We start from the raw sequence: 12,500 nt of genomic DNA on the forward strand, positions 1-12,500 counted from the left end.
TTTCTCCCAGGCAACTGACTGAACTAGCGCTGCTGATTGGCCAGACGGTCTTCACACCTGACTCCCAGGTAAAGGGAGGGTGGAAAACCAGCAGTTCTCGGCCCTCAAGGGAACTTTCAGGCTGGGAACTTTCCGATTAATGGAACATAGTAAGTGAAAGTACAACACACCCAGTATACATTTTCACTACAGTAGAATGTGCAGAAGAAACACCTCATCATCTGTTTAAAGAGAACAATGCGCAGATAATACAACTGCGCAGCAAAAACACTAAAATATTTATCAAGAGCCTTGGTGACCTTCAGCTTGACCTTGGTCTTATTAACAGGAAATGCTTCAAGGTGTTTTCTGTTTTTATAGAAAAATAATGAGCACAACCGGTTGCAGTGAATACAGGAAACAGCTTGAATGATAGAACGATAGAAGGATGGAGTGAAAGAACAACAGAGAAATGCAGTACTGGAAAAAAAAAAAAAGCAAGGACGAGGTCATCTTCAGGAGCCAGCAGGCTGTTACAACAGACTGACAGACTGCCTCAGACATGTAGGCACGTAGAATAACATCACGGCTGTACTGGCTTCCGCCAATAACAGCTTAAAAAAAACTTATCGGTAAGATTATGGGCGATATGATGACGCAACATGGACGCTCCAGAGAGGCGACGCACTTAATGCGCACCTGATGTTACAAATGAAGTGAAAGTGTCGTCCTCAAAAAGTAGCCAAACCACAGTCATGTGACCTTTTACTTATTCAGGCTCTGGGTCTTGTTTACAGGCTCAGTAGCCCACTAGACTCTAGACTCAAGCTCTCTGCTTAATGAAGTAAGCACGTTGGATTATTTTGCTATACTAATAAAATTTGTTCCATTTTTCCATCATAAATCTGTGCTCATCTACATCTTCCATAAGCGTGGAAACCTGGATGCACTTTGGCTTTGTGTTATAATGTAACACTGGGAATTATATCAGCATTGGCTAATATTGCCAGACAAATATCAGCTATTACTATTGGCCCCAGAATGTCCACAGTGTGCATCCCTCCATAAAAGGAGTGAACATTTACAGCCTATTTGACTGTGTCTGACTGGATCTCACAGCATGTTCTTCAACTCATCCTCCTTTCCTCTCCTCTCCTCTCCCCTCCCCTCCTCTCCTCTTCCCCTTTTCTCCTTCTCTCTCCTCTCCTCTCACAGACCTCCTCTCCTCCTCTCCCCTCCCCTCCCCACCCCTCTCCCTGCCTCCCTCCCTGGGTCTCCCGTGGTTACCTGACGAGCGTCTGGTTGTGCAGGTCCCACACCACGATGTTGCCGTCGCTGCAGCAGGAGAAGCAGACCTTGTTGTCGGGGCTGATGGCCAGGGCGTAGCAGGCGGGAGCCGAGGACGTCAGCTCCGCCTTAATGCGCGGGGTGGGCGTGGCCAGGTCCCAGATTGACAGCGTGCTGGCCTCGCCTCCCACGATCAGGGTCCGCCCGTCGGGGAGGAGCTTACATGACCGGATGTAGTTGTCTCTGTTCTGATTGGCCGACACAGAAACGCAAGGTCAGCGGAACTCTTGAGGACAGTGATGTAACTGGTAACTGGAGAAGGACAGAGAGACCGGGCTCCACCAATAAGGGCTCTTGTTTCATGTACAAGCACACGACCTACACCTGAGGCCACTGACAACACTGCACAGCTTCAGCTGCTCAGCATTTAGAGAACTCAGCTGCTGCTGTGAACACAGAGCGGCTGCAGTGTGAGCTGGGCTAACATCAGCTCCAAATCTCAGTGGATTCTTCTGTTTATCCAAGTGAGAAGTTTAAGCCTCAGTGCTGGTCTGAGAATTTTACTGGAGAAGAAGTTTTTTTCCCCCAACCACTAAGTCAATGTCAAAATTAATACCCTAGAAAAATTACCATACAGAACTTCATCACAAGCATTTTTTCCACCAGATAATTTTTGGTTGTCTGCCTATTATTTCTATAATGAGAGGCCGTTGTTCTAGTCTCAGTGTTGCTGTAGTCTCAGTGCAGCTGTAGTCTCAGTGCTGGTCTCTGTTAGTCTCAGTGTCCTGCAGTAACTCAGCTGGGCTCAGTGGTGGTTTTTGGGGGGGGTGGTTGGTGGGGGGGGGGCTCTCACCAGGCAGTCCAGCTGGGCCATGGGGGTCTTGCTGCCGGGCTGGCTGATGTCCCACACCTTCACGCAGCCCTTGCCGCCGGTGTAGACGTGGCGGGTGGAGGCGCTGATGGTGACGGCGCACACCACCTCCCCGTGGCTCAGGCTGTGGATCTGCCGGGCGTGGCGCGGGATGCCCGGGCCCAGCAGGGCATCGGGGGGGAAGGGCACCGGCTGCATCTGCCCGTCCGCACTCACGTGGAAGGAGTACGCCCTGCAGTGGGGGGGGCAGAGGGGTTTACCACCGACACTGGAGTACTAACACGGACTAACACTCGAGTACTAACACGGACTAACACTCGAGTACTAACACTGACACTGACCTACACTTGAGTATTAACACTAACACTGACTAACACTCGAGTACTAACACTAACACTGACTAACACTCGAGTACTAACACTAACACTGACTAACACTCGAGTACTAACACTAACACTGACTAACACTGGAGTACTAACACGGACTAACACTCGAGTACTAACACTAACACTGACTAGCACTGGAGTACTAACACTAACACGGACTAACACTGGAGTACTAACACTAACACGGACTAACACTGGAGTACTAACACTAACACTGACTAACACTGGAGTACTAACACTAACACGGACTAACACTGGAGTACTAACACTAACACGGACTAACACTGGAGTACTAACACTAACACTGACTAACACTGGAGTACTAACACTAACATGGACTAACACTGGAGTACTAACACTAACACTGACTAACACTGGAGTACTAACACTAACACTGACTAACACTAGAGTACTAACACTGAACAACTGAACTATCAGTCGCAGTCCACAGTTTGCTTGTGACGTAACACAGACAGAAGTATAGAAAGTATAGTGTATTTTCCAGTATGGCGGAAAAACGACTCACGGCTTTCCACCGGTGGCTCCAGGCAATGAGGAGGACAGCCCCGGGGCCCTGAGGTGGGAACGGGACTCATACGCCACCTGTGGGCGACCCGTGGTATTACGCATCATCGGCAAGGCAATCATGCACACGGCCTAATAAAGTAGAGCTCGCTACGTCTACTTCACAACCATGATCCTGACACATAAACATAAACATAAACGGTACTCGGAGAAGGTATTGCAATAAAATTAAATTTATAAAAAAATTAATTAAGTGCAACGTGTAAGGGAACTGGGAATGAGATAACTTGCTCGGAAGGCTTGCTAGTTTGATAGATTTAGATGCTTGGTTTTTATTTAGTTTTAGAATTTAGATTATTCAGTTTTAGATTGTAAAATGGCCGCCATTTATTTTTCTGAAAGGTGAGGGGTGGAAGGCGGGCAGACAGAGGAAGGACTTCGCTCACCATTGGGCTGCGGGTGTACGCGCTGGTGGCGGCGCTGATTTGGGGGGAGAGGGTCAGAGCCCCCCCGAAGCCGCCGGGGTTGGCCAGCTCCCCGTTGAGGCCCGCGTGGGACACCACCCCAAAATGAGCCGGGTACGAACCCGGGGGCACGGACAGGGGGCTGCGCAGAGCTGGGGGGGGGGAGGATGGGGGGGCGGTGGGTGAGAGAGACAGCGCCAGTGAGTAACGCCACCTCAACCCAACAGTCTCAAAGGAAAACCCTAAATTTACTACAGTCAATAAAATATATGTATGAGCTTTGGAAAAACAGAGAGGCACAAGTATAAAGAAAGAAAGAAAGAAAGAAAGTGATAAGGAAAATAGAAGTATGGAAATTAGAGAGATGGAAAGGTTATAGAGTAGAAATGAATCAAAAAGCATCTTCAGGCCTCAAATGCAGATGAAGGTAGATGAGACTGTACTGACTGTGAACTGAAATGGCTTGGTTAAGGGTTGGCGGGGGTAAAGGGGCGGGGGGGGGGGCCTGAATCCTCACCCAGGGGGTCCGCGGTGGAGGCGGGCTTGCTGACGAGGCGCAGGCAGGAGGTGCTGGGGCCGGGGGGGGCCCGGAGTCAGGGCCTCGCGGCGGGACGGAGACGGGGTCCCCGATTTGGAGGAGGGCGACTGGGACTTCTCTACCTGGGGGGGGGGGGCGCGAGACAGACAGACAGACAGCGACAGGGTTCACCGTTGCCCCGGGATACAGAACACTGGAGAGGACCCGGGCGTGCGCGCACACGGCTCTCCATCAGACCCCCGGGCTCCTCAGCCAGAGAGACACCCAGAGAACAAGGAAGACCAGGCTGAAACGAGGGGCTGTGTGTGTGTGTGTGTGTGTGTGGTGCCAGGTGCACACACACACTACACTGCGGAAAAAACACAATGCGTGTGACCCCCCCCCCCCCCCCCGACGCCCCTTCACGGCCGTCGAGTGGGCACTTGCGACGCTGTCTTATTGTCGCGCTGACGTACAGCTGCGAGAGGAATTTCCACGGAAACAGACAATAAGGGCTTCGCATCGCGTTATGGACTAACGGGGAGGAACCTGAACGCTGCGTCAAATAAGCCAGGATGGTCTGACGCTGGTGGTTATGGCTTAAAGCCGAACATGAATCAATATTTAATATGTCGGTAGCCACATTAAGAATAATTCATCTGTCTCGTTTCTGACGGGCTACGTTTAATACCTTTTCCCCACATCAAAGGAGATGTACAGAATCCCAAACCCCAAAAAAATAATGACCCCCGTGTTTGACACCTCCCCGTTCGCTCATTTTAGGGAACTGATTCAGGGCGTTGCACGGAGGTTGCATTTCGGATGAAGCTTAAAACGAGACTCCAAACCTCCAGGTGTGTCCTAAATGTCACGATCGTGACTGCAGAAATGCCTTCATTAACACAGTAATAACACAGTAACAGTAATGATCCCATTTAAAAGATTCATTTAAATGATAAGAAGGGGGGGAGGAAGGGGGGGGGGAGCTAAATGTGAAAGATAAGATCAGTCCAAACAGCCGTTCGCACATACAGATAAACAACCACTGCCAGTGACACAGGAAACACACGTCACTTGTGTTCTTGGCTATAAATAGCTGTGCGAATGAGTATTGTACCTTGTCGAACCCGTGTTTTGTAGTTGTTCCAATGACCATGATATGCACTTTTGTATGTCGCTTTGGGTGAAAGCGTCTGCTAAATAAATGTAATGTAATGTAATGTTGTCAATTATTCTGAGGGCAAGACGGAACGTGCCAAATTAAATTTTTGGGGGCAGAGTTAACTTTTGGGGGCGGAGCCTTTAAGCATGTGGTCATACCTGTGTTGGGTCTTTGGCCTTCCCAGGTGAGGGGCTGTGAGGCGGGGTCGACGTGGGGGCCGCAGGGGGGCTGGGGGTCCCGGGAAGCTCCTTCCTGAGGGTGGGGGCGCGATCCAGGCCGTTTCCGTGGGGGGAGGCAGGGGGGCTGGCAGCTGGGGAGGTGGGCTCCTTGTCCCAGAGAGAGAAACAAGGCTGCTGAAGCCAACAGACCCACAAGCATTCCACCAAATATTATTATTATTATTATTACTATTATTATTATTATTATCATCTAACTGACACTATGGTGACATGTTTTATTGGTCAATTCCTTACCTATCTGGAATGCCCTATTTTGAGTGTCTGTGCTCTCTGTTTGTGCTGCAATCTCATTGGTCAGTTCAGGGAGAGAGCACAAAAGTATGTGCGGCTCTCTGAAACTGCTGATGATGTCATCCCCCCCGGCCCTTCTCACTCTGCAGTACGCTACGCTACGCTACGCTATGTGTAGGTTCCGCAGGCAGCCTGCGGCCACTCGAACGACCATAGGGGGGCGCTGGCATGCAATAATTAATCCTGCTAGCTTGAAATCCCTCCATCCCCGAGCGATGCCAGGGTGCCCGTGACCGGTACTGACACGGTCCAGAACTGACACCACATTTGGGGGCCCCGTCCTCGTACTAGAACAGTGCTGGTGTACCTGCAAAACCTGCTTTAAATTTGTTTCTGGTTCAGATATCATTTAGACGTATCGCCCAATTTACGGTATACATGGCTAAACATGCGTAACTGTGCTCAATCATTTTTTACTTCTCTGCGTAGCAGTGGAGTGCATAGCTTCTGCTTGCGATTTAATCGGAATTTGATACAAACGGCGTTGTATCAATTCCGGTACATTTCGCCATTCCCCAGCGATGGCGAAATGTCTCTTCGTAAATCCATGCATTGCAGACTAAGCGTCCTGCCCTTTTCAAATGTCCATACAGCATACAACCAATTTCTGACAAGAGAGGAACCCCTTGAGACACAGCTGTGAGCCTGTTGAACTTCGGTTATCAATTATATTCTTCAACAAATGAATTGTGCAATGCTAATCAGATATAATGCGTGTCCTAGCTAGCACCTAGCGAGTCCCTGGCTGAATGGTACACTGAAATAATCATGTCTATCTGAAAAAAAAAAAACTGTGGCTGAGTTTAAGGCAGTTTAATCTGGAGTGGCTGTTAAGGTGATTGTGTCACCCTGTAGCCAGGGTAACAGTTACTGGGGTTACGGCAGGGATAGCAATCCACCTCATTAGAGACGTCCACCACCAAGTTGTCCTCACTCTTGTCCCCATCACTGTCCTATAAGACAAAAGCAAGCAAAATGGTCAGGGTAGCTCTACATGTAATAATAATAATAATAATAATAATAATAATAATACTTAAAATGATATCTATAATAATAATAATACCATGAATATTTATATATTTGATACATTATAATTATATGGCACCCTTCAAAAATATCATTTCAAAATGCTTCACAGAATACATAAAATGGAAATAACTACTTAAAATAATCTAATTAATAAATAATCTAAAAATAATTATATTAATAATAAAATGATCAAAATATTAAATCGGTTGCAAATACAAGCAAGACAAAGAAAATTTTGAAATAATAATAAATTAAGAAAACAGCCAAGATCAACCGAATGGCAGTGTAAAGAGATGTCTGTTCAAAAGAAACTGCGGGCCCAAATCCTTCATCTACCGAAGCAGAATATAAAAAATTCAAAAGAGCGGTAACTGCGCATACATCCTTCCCAGAGTATTTCCCGTCACAGAAATCTCTTCTCTCTTTCTTTTTTTTTTTTTACCGTAACCTCTCTCCCTCTCAACTCCCCGTGCCCTCCTCACACATCCCTCGGTCCTCCGGCCCCTCCCTCGCGGGGAAAAAAAAAGAGGGCGACAACGGTGGCACTCAGTTACCATGGCGACGGCTCTTTGATGTGATCACGGCCCCGGCACTGCCACTGACATCACCGCCCGGGTGACATCATCCCCCTAATTTCATTAAAGCCCGTCCGTGGCCCGGCGTGGGAGGGACACGGCGGTTTGCGTCGGTCACATCGGCGCACGTTAAAAAAAAATTAATAAATAAAATAAAATAAAAACACATTTCGTTTGAGGCTGGGATAAGTGGCCCGTAGCTGCTGCAGCAGGTCCAGCAGGTTCAAGGCACATTTTCATCTGAACCGACGTCCCTGTCGGGGAGCTACGTTTCGCGGCCGAGGAGGCGGAGGGAATATCCATCGCGGTTCGCGGTTCTCGCCGAACGCCGACGCGGACTCTGACTCTGTCGCGTGACGGACAGAGGCGCAGATTACGCTCAACCGGTCGCACTCGAAAACAAGGGGGATTGGATGGTCAACAGTCACGCCATCCAGCGATGGGAGAGCGGCACTTCGCGAAAACAAAAATGGGCGGGCCCACTGTATGCGATTTGTATGAATCATTGTGTTTTGCCGTGGAGAGCACAACCCTTTGATTGGCTCAAATGAGTCAGCGACTGACAGGTTATTGTAGCTGCACACATGCCCTTACATAAAACGACTGTGCTGCAATCCACTGCAAACCTCCTCGCAAATATGACATTAAATATAATTTCACAGCAGCGCACTCAAAAAGAACATATTGCACTTTCTGAAAATGGTAATAATATGTGGGTAAGTGATGGGTTTCAGAGGGGCAATCACATTTATAAAAAAAATATAAAAAAAAATTTTGCACCACGTAACATTTTTTCTCTTAAAGAAGTACCTGAATCATGAGCCACCATAAACACTTCTGTGGTTCAACAAAGGACAACAAGCACAGTTACATAACATCGTTTTGTGCTGTTTATCAATTGTTCGTTCTGCAGAACATCGCATTCGACCACAGATTTGACGCCCCGATGTGATTGGCACGCGTATTTTTCCCATGATGCCCCCCTCTCTTTCTCCCGGCGGCCCGTGCGACCACCGACGCCAGTTTCGGTAACGGGAAACGTACGTAGTGCGAGGGAAGCGCGTCCTTCTCCTCGCAGCGCCTCCGCTTGGCGTCGGCCCCGCCCTGCGCCGCGTACCCCCCCGAGGGGCCCTGCCGCTCCTCTGCCGGCTGGCTGTCCGTCGACGACACCGACTTGCTCTGGGGGGGGGCGAGGGGGGGGGGGCAGAGGTACACACATAAGGACCTTCCGGAGCCAGGCGGGCCTCAAACTCCAGGCTCGGGGGGCCACGGCTGGTCTTTTTTTTTGGAATTTCCTTTTCAATCAGTGGCCAGTTTAGACCGTGGAAACAAGGTGTGCAGACTCTTTAGCCAATCAGTGGCCAGTTTAGACCGTGGAAACAAGGTGTGCAGACTCTTTAGCCAATCAGTGGCTTAATGGAGCACTTAAGTGCAGAGACACATCAGAAACCAGCAGACACAACGGCCCTCTGGGATTTGAGTTAGAGCTTCCCTGTCACAGATGCACACGCATGCGTATACACATGCACATGCACACTCCCACACACACGCACACACACGCACCTGCACACACATGCACATGCACACTCCCACACACACGCACACACATGCACACACACACGCACCTGCACACACATGCATGCACACGGACACACACACGCACACACATGCACACACGCGCCCCACACACACGCACCTGCACACACATGCCTGCACACGGACACACACATGCACACACATGCACACACACACACACACACGCACCTGCACACACATGCATGCACACAGACACACACACGCACACACATGCACACACACGCCCCACACACACGCACCTGCACACACATGCATGCACACTCCCACACACACGCCCCCCACACACACACACACACACACACACACGCACCTGCACACACATGCATGCACACTCCCACACACACACACACACATGCACACACACACGCACCTGCACACACATGCATGCACACGGACACACACACGCACACACATGCACACACACGCCCCACACACATGCACCTGCACACACATGCACACACACGCACCTGCACACGGACACACACACAGTAGTACTCTCATTTAGCACCACTACGAGGCATTATTCACGTTCTAAAATCTAGGCCAAAAACTCACAGAAAGTGGTCCCAACACTGACTGCTATAATTACACTAAGGACATCTGCTCTGGAGAAAAGAAGAAAAAAATAATGGCTGCTTAAGTACAAAGATGGCACGCCAGCGTTTCACACCTGCTCGCCCGGGTTTTTAGCTCGCACGCCGAGGTGAGCACGGCGTCTGTTTCCAACGCGAGGCGGAGCACACCGGCGCTAGAGACATTAACATCGCACCTAACACCCTCAAAAAGGCGGAGAATCCGGGCCACCCCTGTTTCTCCCCAAAAAAAAAAGCGTCGGCGCGGGAAAAGAGCAGCGACTGGCAATCAATGTTCTTTTTTTTTCTTCTTTAAGCTCATAATGGAGGGCACAGGATGTGGCGGCCCGGGGGGGGGGGGGGGGGGACAAACTGCGACCCCCGAATCGCCGCTTTATTAACGCTGGCCCGGGAGTGAACCGCCGACAGGAAGCGAGACGCGAGGAGGAGGAGGAGGAGGAGGAGAGGAAGCGACACAAAGGGCTTCAGTCTTCTCCTCAAACACACTCTGTCCTCTGTCCCATCTCTCCCTCCCTCGCTCGCTCGCTCTCACCCCCCCCCCCCCCCCACCCCAACCTCCTACTCTCCTTTCTTCCTCAATTTCAAATTCAAAAATGCACTATTGGCTCAGTCTGACATAACAGACAAGATATGAATCTCTAGCTCTCTCTCTCTTTTTGGTTTTGCTCTGAATAAAAGTAAAAAAAAAAAAAAAACGAATAACAAAAGTGGTTTCAAAGGAGACAAAGACGTGTATATTAGTACGAGGGCTCGTGTGTAGTACACAGGAAGGAAAATGAATGGGGGGGGGGGCGGGCGGGGCGAGGGCAGGGGTGAATACTGTTGACTCCTTTAGTCCATAAGCGCTATATATCCTTGTTTTATTAATACAACGAAGATGAAAGAGCCTCTTCATATTGCCTCCCTCCGTCTCTCAGTGTATCTCTGTACTTCCTTCTTTGCTCTCCTGCTCTGTTCTTCTCCCCCCTGCCCCCCCCGCCCCCCTCTCAGGGCCCTGTTGTGAGTGAGTGAGGGTGGGAGTGAGAGAGAGAGAGTGCAGCTGCTCAGCATCTGCGACAGTTTTTTTTTTTTTCTAAAAAACGCTCCAGCCCAGGGCCGCCATCGGCGCCACGGCAACGGCGGAATCCTCGACGCCGGCCAAAATGACCGAAGAACCGAACGCCTCGCCGCCGTAAATTACCCAGAGCGCCTATCTGAGCGCGTGCATTACGGCCCAATTAAAATCCACTATCCTTCTGCTCTCATCTCCGCAGGAGAACGCAGCCAGAAAAAGCCCCTCTCCCGCCCAAAAGTGCCATTTTGGCTCTGCTTAGGGTAAGCAGGGGAGAAGCAGGGCCGCAGATGCTCACGCATGCACACGTGCAGGCACACAAACACACACACACACACACACACACACACGCACACACATTCAGACACACACGCACATTCACACACACACACAAACACAAACATCCACACATACACAAACATGCACACAAACATAAATGCACACACATGCACACAAACACACGCACACACACATTCAGACACACATGCACACAAACACACACAAAAACACGCACACACACAGGCACACACACACACACGCACACACACATTCAGACACACACACAAAAACATGCACACACACACAGGCACACACACACACACAGACAGACACACACGCACACAAACACACACAAACACACGCACACACACATTCAGACACACATACAAAAACACGCACACACACAGGCACACACACAAACACAGACAGACACACACGCACACACACAGGCACACAGGCACACACACAAACACAGACAGACACACACGCACACACACAGGCGCACACACACACACACACAGACAGACACACACGCACAGATGTTTGAAACTCACCCGGCTAGGTGCTCCCTCTGGGACAGAAGAGGGGGGGGGGGGGGGGGGGGGGTGACGTCAATACAGATAATAATAACAGCAGTCATACAACAAACCAAGGTCAACCAAAAAAATCCTGTCCTTGAGAAATAAAAATAAGACAATTGCATCTTCTGTTACTAATCTGCCCAGTCTACAAGTCCTCTCTTACTCACTCACTCCCTTGTTCAATCAATCATTCACTCGCTCACACAATTGATCACTCACTTGCTCACTTGCTCTGTTACTCACTCATTTGTTAAATCTTCTCTTTCTGACTTATGAGAAATGTCCTTTTGTCTCTTACAGGAGTGAAGCAACATCCGAATGCATCACGAGCCAAAGAGGTTTCACTCAAACATCGCCAAGAAAGTAACACAAGACAAGAGTTAACGTTGCCATCTTCAGAGGAAGCTACTTTAGCACTGATTGTGTTGTTAACGTTACTGTTTTCAGCCGATGCTACGCTAGCACTGATTGTGTTGTTAACGGTACTGTTTTTGTCTGATGCTACGTTAGCACTGATTTTGTTGTTAACGTTACTGTTTTTGTCCGATGCTAGTTAGCACTGATGGTGTTGTTAACGTTACTGTTTTTGTCCGATGCTAGTTAGCACTGATTGTGTTGTTAACGTTACTGTTTTTGTCCGATGCTAGTTAGCACTGATTTTGTTGTTAACGTTACTGTTTTTGTCCGATGCTAGTTAGCACTGATTTTGTTGTTAACGTTACTGTTTTTGGTCGATGCTAGTTAGCACTGATTGTGTTGTTAATGTTACTGTTTTCAGCCGATGCTACGCTAGCACTGATTGTGTTTCTTAATGTTGCCTTCCTCAGCCAAAGCTACGTTAGCACAGATTGTGCTGTTAACATTACTGTTTTTGTCTGATGCTACGTTAGAACTGATTATGTTGTTAACATTACTGTTTTTGTCTGATGCTACGTTAGAACTGATTATGTTGTTAACGTTACTGTTTTTGGGCGATGCTGCGTTAGCACAGAGTGTGTTGTTAATGTTGCCTTCCTCAGCTGAAGCTATGTTAGCGCTAATTGTCTTGTTAACATTACTGTTCTCGTCCGATGCT

At 49.0% G+C, this 12,500-nt stretch overlaps 1 pseudogene; it reads right to left on the reverse strand.

Annotated features, from left to right (window-relative positions):
* LOC118225668 overlaps positions 1-12,500 on the reverse strand; it is a 58,878-nt pseudogene that overhangs the window by 6,867 nt on the left and 39,511 nt on the right.

The sequence above is a fragment of the Anguilla anguilla genome, chromosome 4 (genome assembly GCF_013347855.1).
Source record: "Anguilla anguilla isolate fAngAng1 chromosome 4, fAngAng1.pri, whole genome shotgun sequence".
NCBI lineage: Eukaryota > Metazoa > Chordata > Actinopteri > Anguilliformes > Anguillidae > Anguilla > Anguilla anguilla.